This window comes from Haliotis cracherodii, unplaced genomic scaffold (genome assembly GCF_022045235.1).
Source record: "Haliotis cracherodii isolate W230 unplaced genomic scaffold, xgHalCrac1.p SCAF_16, whole genome shotgun sequence".
NCBI lineage: Eukaryota > Metazoa > Mollusca > Gastropoda > Lepetellida > Haliotidae > Haliotis > Haliotis cracherodii.
Genome location: NW_027266271.1, coordinates 4,906,200 through 4,921,025, shown reverse-complemented (window position 1 = coordinate 4,921,025; position 14,826 = coordinate 4,906,200). Strand labels below are relative to the sequence as shown.

At 38.9% G+C, this 14,826-nt stretch overlaps 1 protein-coding gene across 3 annotated transcripts in view; it reads right to left on the bottom strand.

Annotated features, from left to right (window-relative positions):
* LOC139463739 (protein Wnt-10a-like) overlaps positions 1-14,826 on the bottom strand; it is a 59,127-nt gene that overhangs the window by 43,792 nt on the left and 509 nt on the right. The gene's annotated exons all lie outside the window — the stretch shown is intronic.

The following is a 14,826-nucleotide window of genomic DNA, read 5'->3' as shown; positions in this document are numbered from 1 at the left end:
GGTAAAGAATGTCTGAAAACAATAAACATGCGGTCGTTTAATCAAGGAAATACGGTACCTCCATATCGGTTTCACTTGTCAATACTCATTCGTTTGTGATAACAACAACTTCGGTAATGACATCGAACATTTTCAAAAAACACAAAATGATTTTTTACGGAGAATAGATACTGTTTCAGTTACATCTGCAAGACCAGATTTGTTAAGTAATTATGACTATGAGCCTTAATATATTCTTAACACAAGCATCTTGCAACAACGTTTTTTTTTGTCGCAGATAATTTCTTATGTTTTCAACAATTATCAGATTCATCATGAACACAACTACATATCGGGATAGTCTTCTGGGTTCAAGCAATTTGTAAAAGACAACCGTGAACAACAGGTTCGGCAGCCACGGACAGCCAAGAGTAACGCATGTCAATCAAATTCAGCCAGGTCGATGTTGTAGAGAGATGTATTACTGTTGGTTTTTCAAACTAACTTCTTCAAAAGTACAATTTCAACATAACTAAAATCTTGTCACTTCATAAAGTTTGTAGGAGAAATAAATTACTCCAGCATTTTTTTCACTATTTCTACAACCCATTCACCCATACAATGGCAAATATTATGTCATGTTGATTTCCAAGAAATGACTTGGTCCAAGCAGTGCAAATATGCAGCAGGTTGCAATGAAATTCAATATATCTATATACCTATGGAGGGTTATTCCATCACCTCTTTTTTTAAAAAACCCTGTGATTTGTAACCATTATTTTAAACTAGTCAACAACAAAAGTAAATAATCTTGAACTTGTTACATTTATCAAAACCTTTAACCCCCTTTCGTAATGTTCTAAGAAAGCATGTACCCATGTGTGATTACGCGTTCCAAACGTCTATCGTTTTTTAAGTGTTATTGTCGTCATAGCAGAATGGAGCTTTACCTACTGTGTTTTCAAAATTGAACTCGTCTCACTGTAGATTTGATACCTCTTATTCATGCATTTGACACCTCGCGCTATAGCGCTCGGCCCCAAACTAAATATATGGATGCGAGCAGTGGTGTCGGGCCCAAGGGACACTCTTTCTCCCTGCAATCCAGGTTGAGATAGACGCCCATTCGCATGGTCTCGCCTTTGGTTCACCAGAAACGACAGCAATGAGCCAATTTTCTTCACTGTTTTAGCTCACTTAGACAGGTCTTAACCAGGACAAGAGCACAGATACGTCTGTCCGGTTTCGGATAAAAACATATATACTTATACTTATTAAGAATCTTAAACCACAAATTCCCACCGTTCTATCTCAGTTTATGACAAAATTATCATAACTTCGAGTTTTTGTATTTATCGTTTGCAGTTTCGGAAAACATGTTCCTATTATCAACCAAAATGTCCCATTATTTCATTGTCACTCTTTCTTAACCAAAGAAATACGTTTACAATAATGGACTTTCAAAGGTATTTACACAACTGCCAATGTTATTGTGTTATTTCTTCACGAGAACCTTTGTCTATGTCAAGGCAGTTAAATGGGGGTATGTCTCATAGTATGTTGACGCTTCGTCTTTGTGTCCAAATAATAGTCAATAAAAGCCGTTAAAAACGCCGTTGACTGCATTTATATCGACGGATGAATTGACGTAAAGTCAAACAAAAACATTTGTAGCTTTTTATTTGAAGATTAGTTACTGTGGCACAACCAGGGAAGCTGTTTGGCAAATAGGTTCTAAAACATATATTGTTTCATGCCGTTAAATTAAACGCATTCCCACTGTCATGTAACAAGCAACTAGGAGCACGAAATGGTCAGCAGTTCAGCGTCTTATGAAGAATTTGCAATGTTTTTTTAAAGAAAAAAACTGCCTCTTTGGCAATGTAATCTAATTCGAGACAAGTTGAATCCGATATGGCAGCTAAACAAATCACATTTTGACATGCATCTAAGAACATAAAATGTGCAACATATGATGTTACTACTGCCAGCTTACATTCTTTTCTGTGCAAAACCAATGTAGATGCGATTTTAAAGCAATTCTATCTATAGAAACTTGGTATCAGACGTAAAATCCAAGATTGCCATAACCAATCAAGATATCTAAGAGCGTTTAGAGACTAAAAATCTTTAAATTTTGAAAGTACTGCAGATGATGGATTCAGAGGAAAAGATGTCTACCCTGCAAAAACGACAAATGAGCTCTGACATGTTGAATCCAAAATTGAATATCTATGGCCTCCACATTAGGAGACTTTTGACATATGACCAAGAACAGCAGCCAATTACAATAAATTAAACAACTTCTGCAACGACTTTACAATATAACTTTCCACGCAAATACATCATAAAAAGGTGAAAATATGACAACTTTGTCCCTGAAGTATAATTCAATATGTTCGGGTAATTTTGCAATACCGAGATGCATGGCAAAAACCTTTAATCCAATCTGACTGCAATTTGATGCCATTTAGCGTCATGGGACGTTTAAGCGAAATTGATGAGCCAGAAGACAATTGGTATCTGAGATTCTTTCTAGTTAAAGTCGCTTTGAGTGAATTAACTGAATTGTCTGAATTATCTGTCTTTGAGTTTTGAGCCTATTTAGTGGCACTATCTAAATATTAATTCAATAATAATAATAATAATAATAATCTTGCCTTTTTGATAAATCCAATGAAATCATTTATATCGTTGAATTTTCTGTCCATTTTGACAGTAATATGATAGACAAGATTTAGGAAAAAGATGGCAAATGTGCGGACCTCGCTTTCGAAATGTCACGCTTGCATCCCATGTAACAAGTTGTCCAACTCCCCATTGTTCTCGGTGCCTTCGGTTTGGTACCTTCCAATCTGTTGACTGAAATTGGGAGAGTACCCAGGTTTGCTACCAGGAATACAGCGCTTCCGACAATCTGGGTAATGCAGAAGACTGCAGTGTTGGGGACTGCTACGGAGTCCCAGTCTCTTCCCACTCGAAACAGTTAATATGTGATTTGGCATCAAACTGTAAATATGAAATGTAGATTATGCAATGAATGCGTAGGTTTGTATAAAATGAGAGACACGATGATTATAGTCGTAATAATGTTGATGATTTTGTGCACTCGGACAACTAAACTTTCCCTCGGGACCATATGTGGTCCCATGGCACTGAGGGGATTGCATGGTGAGCCTGGGTCATATACGGGTTAAAGTTAGTCCAGTTAGTTGTTTAAACTTGTGTATAAAGTGTAGGCGTGGTACTACACTAACCAGGTGATGTTGGATGGTGGGGAACATTTAGAAACCAATGCCTTGATGTTGTCGCCTTAAAACATTAGTCATTGTCAAGAAGAAACAATGTTTGTCATAAGATGCCTCATGTAGGATATATATGTATGACAGTTTCAGAGTTCGAATAGAGCAGTACGTACCTAATGCATGTGATCATGTTCCACTCTACAACATACTCGCGACAGCATTTGTTTGTCCTTTGTCCACGTTAATGTCATGCGAAAAGTGCGTTAAAGAGGCAATACCAACGCTATTCTCTTGTATTTGTGACTGGAAAAGATAGCAAATTTTTTTCTTTAAAATCATTTGCAACTGGGTATTTCCTGTTCGTAACATACAATTTTGTCCTTTGGTAAGAAATGGCTATAGCGCGGCGCGGCGCGGGGCTGATATTGCATAACCAGTTGTTAAAAAAACTTATATTGAGGTGTTCTAAGCGCGGTCTTGGTTTGACCTGGCTGGCCCTTCTGAGTGTGTCTGTCAGCTGTGGCTCCTGCACATGGAGCGAGGACGTGTCGACTCGGCCGATATCGTGGGTCTATTTTGCCATTTCCGTAAACACTTGTGCAGTACAGTAAACCTTGGCTGGAGAATATTACGCTCGTGTTCAAATAATTTACTGCTTTTGAGTTTGGAAACATTTCAAGAAAGTGAAGCTATGAGTTTGTTAAATAGAAACTTGCTATTACATAACGCGTCATGCAATTTGCCACATCAAACATTGAACACGAGTCTAGGCGTTACATCAAGTATAGAGGCATCTGTTTATGTAATCAAGAAACCTTTTACAGCCGGCGTTTCCTGACACCTGTGCTTGCCCAGCTTCACAACATGTCGTCCATGGCATTTGGGTACTTACTGTGATGCCCCCCACCAATCCCCTCCCACCCCCACCCCCACAATACACGCACCGAACGCCGAAACTGTCCAGAAAAGGGCCGCGAAACACTGTGTTGAACGACAGGGCAGCTATCCTAGGTATTGAACTAGAAGGCACCTATCAGAGGTGTTCAATAAGACGGCAGCTATCATCGGTCATGAATCATTGGGCAGCTATCAGAGGTGATGAACAAGAGGGCAGCTATCAGAGGTGTTGAGCTGGAGGACACATATGATTGGTGTTGAACTAGAGGTAAGGTATCAAAGTTGATGAATTAGAAGGAAGTTATCACAGTTGATGGATTAGAGGAAAGCTATCAGAGGTGATGAACTAGAAGGAAGCTCTCATCTGTGTTGAACTAGAGGGTAGCTATCATTGGTGATGAACAAGAGGGAAGATATCATCGGTCTTGAACTAGAGGGAAGCTATCAGAGGAGTTGAAGTGGAGGAAAGCTATCAGAGGAGATGAACTAGGGGGCAGCTATCAGAGGTCATTGGTGATGAAACAGAGGAAACTAACAGAGGGGTTGAACTGGAGGACCCATATGATTGGTGTTGAACTAGAGGGAAGCTATCAATTTGATGAATTAGAGGAAAGATATCAGAGGTGATGAACTGGAGGACATCTTTTAAAGGTGTTGAACTAGAGGACACATATGAATGGTTTTGAACAAGAGGGAAGCTATCAACGTTGATGAATTAGAGGGAAGCCATCAGAGATGATGAATTAGAGGAAAGTTATCAGAGGTGACGAACTAGAGGACATCTATTAGAGGTGTTGAACAAGAGGACACATATCAACTATAAACTAGAAGGCAGCTATCATTGGTTTTGAACAAGAGGGTAGCTATTAGAGGTGTTGAGCTGGAGGGAAGCTATCAGCGGTGTTGAACTAGAAAGCAGCTATCACTGGTGTTGAACTAGAGGTATCTATTAGAGGTGTTGAACTAGAGGAAAGCTATCAGAGGTGATGAACTAGAGGGAAGCTATCATTGGTGATGGACTAGAGGGAAGCTATCATCGGCCATGAACTAGAGGAAGGCTACCAAAGGTGATGAACTAGAGGGAAGCTATCATTGGTCATGAACTAGCGGGCAGCTGTCAAAGTTGATAAACTAGAGGGCAGCTATCATCGGTCCTGAACTAGACGGCAGCTGTCAGAGGTGTTGAACTAGAGGAAAGCTATCATTGGCGATAAACTAGAATGAAGCTCTCATCGGTGTTGAACTAGAGGGTAGCTATCATTGGTGATGAACTAGAGGGAAGCTATCATCGGTCATGAGCTAGAGGGCAGCTGTCAGAGGAGTTGAACTAGAGGAAAGCTATCATTGGGGATGAACTAGAATGAAGCTCTCATCGGTGTTGAACTAATGGGTAGCTATCATTGGTGATGAACTAGAGGGAAGCTATCATCGGTATTGTACTGGAGGCGAGCTATCAGCGGTGAGGAACTAGAGGGAAGCTATCAAACATGTTGAACTTGAGGGCAGCTGTCAGAGGTGTTGAACTAGAGGGAATTTATCATTGGTGTTGAACTGGAGAGCTGCTATCAGATGTACCGCAACACTAGCGTAACTGCACCCATTGTTCACCTTGGTTATACTGGCACTCTATTGCTTGCCGTAAGAATGGGATCGGATTACGTAGATGACTGCCGGTTATCATACCCGACGGCACGGGACATTGCTCATAATGTCAACTAATCTGTCTGGTTCAGATTTGTTTATTTACAGACCGGGGTGATAACTCTGGAATATCGCTGACTGTAGTGTAAAGGGAAAGCAAACAATCTTCATGATTACATTTGGATCATTTGGATGTGTACCACGTTCATCAATATACGTCTTTACATATAAAGACCCCAAATACCGTCAGAGGAATTGTGCCCCGTCCCTGTCTATGGACAGTGTAAACTCGGCCTCGGACAGTCAGTTCATGCCCCGCTGCTACAGTGTCCCTCCCATCCACAACATTTCTTGGCCTAAGGCAGCTTATCCCTACTTTAGGAATTGTTGATGAATCGGCCAGCCCCGTGTACATAACACATATCTTTGTTCAGTTTTCCCGACACTGACACTAATGTATTTAATACATGTGCACACCTGGCGCAAGGCTGTATCACAGTCAGGCTAAGTACGAGACTGTACATGCTCGGACTTACTGCTTTGCGGAAATGTCGTTAACGTACCAAAAACATTGGTATAGTCACCTAGCTTGATAATAATGAATAAGGATAACATTAAAATTTTATATACCTGTATAGTTTATATACAATTTAATTTGAATGTGTTACCTATTTTTTCATTTATATTTGGGCCAAAAAATGACCGACTCCGCAGAACCGTGGCCCTTTCCTTACCACTTTGTTATCAGTAAACAGCTAAGAGTTACCTCCCTTATACCACATGTGGTCACCTCATGGCCTCCTTTAAAGTGCTTTTCCGTGGTGTGTTGCACTCAAAAAGTTACTACATAGAGGAACTTAACACTTTGAAATGATATTACGACAATGTGAAAATTGTACATTCAAAGCTTTGATAAGTCTGACAAAGCAGGCGCGACTTTCATGTTCCAGTCAGCTATCTGTACCCCATAACCTTTCAAAGATTATCCAAGTGTCTTTGAGACAACACTATTACTTCTACTAGAATCATATTGATGTTTGCGCTTGTTGCCACATGCTTGTTGTTCCACATAATATTCTGTCCATATCGTGTCGACTGACAAAAGTACTTAGTTGCTATATGGCTGATGCAACGACGATGCGGCGTTAAATTTCAACTCGCTGACTCTATGGCAATGTTGTCCATTAGTTGCTCTATGAAATTATCAGACGAGGGGCATTGCTAGCAGGCAACACTCGAGTCAGGCAGCCGACTATTTAAGTACTGTCCTAAGAACTACTTGTTCAGTTACTACCTCTTTTCTATGTCACTACCACTTCTATTGCTCATAAATACGCCCATGCTACGGCAACTGCTAATGCTACTACGGGATTGCTGTTGGCAAACACAGATAGTCTGCAGCTGTATTACCCCCGCGCTGAGATCCGTCTCGTCTTGACTGAGCCAGTAGGACAAACACTCGCTTACAAGGCTGTTGAAGTGGCACACACTAGGAGGAATTAGTAAAATGTTTCGAGGAAAATTAGCGGCTTAGTTGTCTTTGCTGTGGGCTAAGGTTGAGAAAGACCGTTAATCAGTATAGGCACTCTGCATAGAGACGTTGCTCTGTCGATTAGCCGAGAATGACGAGTATGGTGTACATGCGACAGTGGGCCAGTTTACCGCGACAGACGCGCGGTGGCTTGTTGGCTTGGAGTGTTTAAGCAAACTCCAGTGTTTGTGGCACCTCGGGTGATCTGCGCGATTGTCGTAGCTGGAATTCTATACATCGAGTACCCTCTTTATTTACCTTGTAGCAACTATCTTAGCTCACAGGTCCAGCTTAACACTATGCCCCCCCCCCCCTCTCTCTCTCTCTCTCTCTCTCTCTCTATTTCTCTCTCTCTCACACAACCCGGTCCACCACACACTCTCTGTCATGCTCTTTCTCACACACGCAACCCGGTCCACCAAACACTCTCTGTCATGTTCTTTCTCACACACGCAACCCGGTCCACCAAACAATCCCTATCATGCTCTTTCTCACACACGCAACCCGGTCCACCAAACACTCTCTGTCATGCTCTTTCTCACACACGCAACCCGGTCCACCAAACACTCTCTGTCATGCTCTTTCTCACACACGCAACCCGGTCCACCAAACACTCCCTGTCATGTTCTTTCTCACACACGCAACCCGGTCCACCAAACACTCTCTGTCATGCTCTTTCTCACACACGCAACCCGGTCCACCAAACACTCTCTGTCATGCTCTTTCTCACACACGCAACCCGGTCCACCAAACACTCTCTGTCATGTTCTTTCTCACACACGCAACCCGGTCCACCAAACACTCCCTGTCATGTTCTTTCTCACACACGCAACCCGGTCCACCAAACACTCTCTGTCATGCTCTTTCTCACACACGCAACCCGGTCCACCAAACACTCTCTGTCATGCTCTTTCTCACACACGCAACCCGGTCCACCAAACACTCTGCCCTCCTCTGTCACCAATTATTCTCAGTAAAGTGTACAATTGGCTTTGCATTTTTTTAGGAAAATAAATTGCGTGTTTTTCAAAATATCATATCAGCATGATTTAGGATATACCTGGACGAACACAGAAACACACAAAGAGAAACGTATCACTTTTGTAAACCAAGTGCCCAGTTTTCATCATTCGTATCTACGTGATATGATACAATACATGTATATCGTGTCTCTTTATGTCTTATTAATGTGCATTACGTACAATACACAACTTTCAAGATAAGAACAAAATGTTCACATCCTTGGTGTTTACAGCGAACATTTGCATTTTAAAATTGTTGCGTGAATCTTAATTGCTTTTTCGCACAAAGCCGTCCATGTTATAATCTATAGAAACTTTCACAACCATTATAATGTACCAATTATTTCCCTATTTCAACTTAATTGTGATCGCTCTATCCCCACCTCGTTTACCAAATGCGTTGTTACGTAAATTACTCTTTCAAACACGGTGTGCCGCTTTTACTTCAGATTTTACTGACACTCTATAAACATCATAACATGACGGACATTGATCTGAATTGATATCATAGCTGTATAAGAGATATGTGACCAGTGTAATTTACGCTGTAATTTACACGACCGGGAAACATTATAACACATTTTACAATATTTTACAATGCTCCAGATGTGGTTTCTATGTAAAGATAATGTGTGTTCCATTGGTGATGGTTTAAAAATATAGATATAGGCATTTTCATTCCTGAATAATTCATGGTGTATATAATGTTGAAAGTTGTGAGCTAGAAATACATAGGGTAAAAGTATGTTTATTAACATTTTGTTACTTCAGATCACTTATATGTCTAAAATTTTAAGATATATCACTTAAAAACATATGATTTCAGCAAACATGAACGTTTAAAGCACTACAAAATGTACGAAATGTGCGTGACATTTATGTTTGGTGACAATTTTATGCAACTACACCATATCATGTCCATTTTAATGATAATTCCTCAATGTTTAAGGATTACAATATCGACGTATTTCTGAAAGACACAAACCTTTCCACAGAAATAATGACCATGAATTGACTCCTGTCGGACCCCAGAGTTTACGTGATCTTGGAGATACAAAGATCCAGCGAGATCATTCCAAGAGTATCGCGATGTTTATAATCATTACAGGTCACAATACATAACGCTCACATTAGAAGGTCTATTACCAGTGCTACTACGTAAGGTGAGTCGAATATGTGCAATTGTGCACTAAGAGCATGGTTGTCACACGCGCAGACAGAACCTTGTGGAAAGACTCGCCAATAAATACCACATATATCTGTTGATATATTCGGTTATGCACCCTGATGAAAGGCCATCCCATGAACAAAACTGACTTGGATACTTTTAAAACATGATAGTTTTTTGTGTAAATATTGTTCACTGAGGGAGACAATACATATGTATGCAAAATCAGATGTATTGCGAGCTGTCCTACAAATGTACCTGCCTTTGTTTTTTAAGCTCAGTTAACATTGTTATTTAATAACCCCGGTGTATCCTGCCATGCCTTAATACTTAATACGTGAGCTGAATAAACATTTGGCTCACATCATAATTAGAAACATCCATTAAATTATTTTTTTCTAATTTGCTGATTTTCACATAACTTGAACCTTATGTTCGGGTATTCTTAATGAATCAATGAAGCGTGGGGTGAGTTTTACAAAGTAACCTGTACCAGTCTTGAAGTAGGTGTTTACAAACGTCGTATTAACATGTAGCTACCCTGAAATAGGTCTTCAAAACCATTCAAAATGCTTTATATTTTAGTTTTAAGTTGCTATAGCTGCTTGAACGTTCAGTAGAATATGTTCCGTTCCTGAGATGGAACACGTACACATCGCATATCCTTGCTGACTGTAAACATGCTACTGCCTCGAACGCTTGTTCGATTGGAATGAGAGGAAACCTTTTGAAGTCATACTTAGAAAAGGAAAGAAATTAATATCGGGCGTATGTAACAAAATATGTTTGTTGCTTTTTCTCTTTTGTAAAACCTTCATAAACTAAATGTGTGCAATCGTATCTGAAGGATTAACAGAATACACTTTGTCTCTCGGCGGATCCCCACGATCAGATTGCACCGAGTTTACTTCCGTATCTTATAGGGGATAAACAAGTGACGTAGTTGATTTTGCTCGAGATATGAACAATTGTCTCAGTTATTTTGCAATATATGATGGACAATTGTTCCGCGCTTAAGCTAGGTCATGCTTAACCCTTGTCAGTACAGGCTATATACGAATGTAGATACTGTATATGTCAGTACAGGATATATACTATTGTAGACATGTCGTACAGGATATATACTATTGTAGACATGTCAGTACAGGATATATACCATTGCAGACATGTCAGTACAGGATATATACTATTGTAGACATGTCAGTACAGGATATATACTAATGTAGATACTGTATATGTCAGTACAGGATATATACTATTGTAGACATGTCAGTACAGGATATATACTATTGTGGACATGTCAGTACAGGATATATACTAATGTAGATACTGTATATGTCAGTACAGGATATATACTATTGTAGATATTGAAGATATGTCAGTTCAGGGAATAAACTATTGTAGATATGTCGGTATAGGGTATATACTATTGTAGATATGTCGGTACAGGGTATATACTATTGTAGATATGTCAATACAGGGTATATACTATTGTAGATATGTCAGTACAGGGTATATACTATTGTAGATATGTCGGTACAGGGTATATTCTGTTGTAGATATTGTAGATACGTCAGTACAAGATATATACTATTGTAGATATGTCATTGCAGGCTATATACTATTGTAGATACTGTATATGTTAGTACAGGGTATATACTACTTTAGATATGTCAGTACATGGTATATAATATTGTAGATATGTCAGTACAGGGTATATACTACTGATTATAGTATATATGTCGGTTCAGAGTATATAATATTGAATATAGTATACCTGTAAGTAAAGCATATATACTACTGATTATAGTATATGTGTCTGTTCAGCGTATATGATACTGAATATAGTATATGTGTCGGTTCAGAGTATATAATACTGAATATAGTATATGTGTCAGTAAAGGATATTAATAGTGAATATCATATGTCTCGGCTCAAGGTCTATAACACTGAATATAGTATATTTGTCAGTAAAGCGAACGTAATACTGAATATCGTATATGTGTCGGTACAGAGTATATAATACTGATTATAGTATATTTCTCGGTACAGGGTATATAATACTGAATATAGTATATGTGTCGGTGCAGAGTATATTATACAGAATATAGTATATCTGTCAGAAAATGATATATAATACTGAACATCGTATATGTGTCGGTTCAGAGTATATAATACTGAATATAGAATCTGTGTCAGTAAAGTGTATATAATACTCAATATAGAATCTGTGTCAGTAAAGGGTATATAATACTGAATATAGAATCTGTGTCAGTAAAGTGTATATAATACTGAATATAGAATCTGTGTCAGTAAAGGGTATATAATACTGAATGTAGAACCTGTGCCAGTAAAGGGTATATAATACTGAATATGGATTCTGGGTCAGTAAAGGGTATATAATACTTAAAATAGAATCTGTGTCAGGAAAGGGTATATAATACTGAATATAGAATCTGTGTCAGTAAAGGGTATATAATACTGAATTTAGTATATGTGCCGTTGCAGAGTCTGTAAGAGGTATATAGTGCATGTAACACTGTAGATCGTTTATGTGTTGGCACTTCGTATATGATACGGTAGATAATTTATTTATTCATTATTTTCAAAGGAAGATGTGTATTCCCGCAGGTTTAGTTTTGTGGACCAGCTGATGATTGTAGTAGGGCTTACTAGTATACATCAAAATCCTTTGTTTTCCTAAATGTATAGATCAGTGTATATTTAGGTATGCACCCTATGTATGGTGCAGGCATTCAACTTCCTCCGGAACGTATATAAATATTTCTTCTGCTCTTTACTGATGATTTTATGTAAAATGTTGACGGTATTTTTGGTTTCCAAAAAACGCCGCAACCAATTGATTTGTAATACCTTTCTGTTTAACTAATTCATATTAAAAAAAAGTGTACGATGCAAAATCATAAAGTCCACTAAATACTGAAAAGTGGAATTTTCATAGAATCGATTTCATAGTGTGGTTTTGCTTATCCAAAATAATCAGGCGTTTTCTTTTTTAAATACAAACTTGAAAATTGCTTCACTATACACTGCTGGGGCAAGACAGTTCCCAAGCCAGTACCATTCAAAAGTCAACCATTTATTGCTCTATGGCTCATAAAATATGACGAGGTCGTAATAAATAACGAGATAGAATCATTTCTTATGATGGCCTGTAAACAGGTTTTTCCTGTAGAATCCTCATCCTAAACTGACTTTTTCAAACAAGGCCACTTCAACACACATGGTCTTTATCGAGCACCCGAAACTGTCTCCAGGCCCAAGTTAAATAATTTCAACAGATACAGCCTCTATACTGGTATACCAGGACAGCCTCTATTATGATACTCTGGAACAGCCATTTACACGATTCACTGGAATAACCTCTATCATAACATACTGGCACAACCTCTATAATTATACAGTGGCACAGCCTCTTTCACGATATACTGGCACAACCTCTATCATTATTCACTGCCACAGCATCTATCATAAGACACTGACAAGACCTCTATCATTATACACTGGCACATCCTCTATCATTATACACTTGAACAACGTCTATCATTTTACATTGACACAACGTCTATCATTATTATACATTGACACAACGTCTATCATTATATACTTGCTTAAACGCTATTATTATACACTTGCACAGTCCCTATCATTTTACCCTGGATCAACGTCTATCATTATCATACACTGGCGCAACCTCTATTATTATACACTGGCACACCTTCTATCATTATACATTGGCACAACCTCTATCATTATACACTGGCACAACCTCTATAACTATACACTGGTGCAACGTCTATCATTTTACACTGGCACAACATTCATCATTATACACTGGCACAACCTCTATCATTATACACTGGCACAACTTCTATCATTATACACTGGTGCAACCTGTATCATTATACACTGACACAACCTCTATCATTATACACTGTCACAGCCTCATCATTATACACTGGCACAACGTCTATCATTATATGCTTGCTTAACCGCTATTATTATACACTGGCACAGTCCCTATCATTATACACTGGCACAACGTCTATCATTATACATTGGCACACCACCTATCTACCACACGTCTATCATTATACATTGGTACGACCTCTATCATTATACACTGGCACAACGTCTATCATTATACACTGGCACAACGTCTATCATTATACATTGGTACGACCTCTATCATTATACACTGGCACAACGTCTATCATTATACACTAGCACAACGTCTATCATTATACATTGGTACGACCTCTATCATTATACACTGGCACAACCTCTATCCTTATACACTGGCACAACGTCTATCCTTATACACTGGCACAACCTCTATCATTATACATTGGTACGACCTCTATCATTATACACTGGCAAAACCTCTATCCTTATATACTGGCACAACGTCTATCATTATACACTGGCACAACCTCTATCATTATACACTGACACAGCCTGTATCATTATACACTGCAACAACTTCTATCATTATACACTGGCACAACCTCTATCAATATACACTGGCACAGCCTCTATCATTATACACTGGTACAACGTCTATCATTATATACTGGCGCAACCTCTATCATTATACACTGGCACAACTTCTATCATTATACATTGGCACACTCTCTATCATTATACACTGGCACAACCTCTATCATTATACACTGACACAGCCTGTATCATTATACACTGCAACAACTTCTATCATTATACACTGGCACAACCTCTATCAATATACACTGGCACAGCCTCTATCATTATACACTGGTACAACGTCTATCATTATATACTTGCGCAACCTCTATCATTATACACTGGCACAACGTCTGTCAGTATACACTGGCACAACTTCTATCATTATACATTGGCACACTCTCTATCATTATACACTGGCACAACCTCTATCATTATGCACTGGCACAACCTCTATTATTATACACTGGAACAACCTCTATTATTATACACCAGATACGTATTTGTCTCGTGGCATCTCTATCTCAACGGATGACATAAGCGTACCTTGGTATAGTTCAGTGTCATGTTTAACTTATTCTTTTCGCCTGTCAGACTCAACGGACATATCGTCGTACGTAAGGTACACTATGCCATGTAATATACAATGTAGACACGCTGTGTAGTTCTAGTTGAAACACCCACCTACTGAATCTGTGCATGTTACTTAGTAAGTGTACAACGCTCGGGCAATCATGCACGTGGTTGGGCCATTCTTAGCAGTCTGGTGGTTTTCTGATGTGCTGCGTTAGCGTCTACTGAACACAAGCAGGTAATTAGTCAAGAAAAGGTGTTTTACAT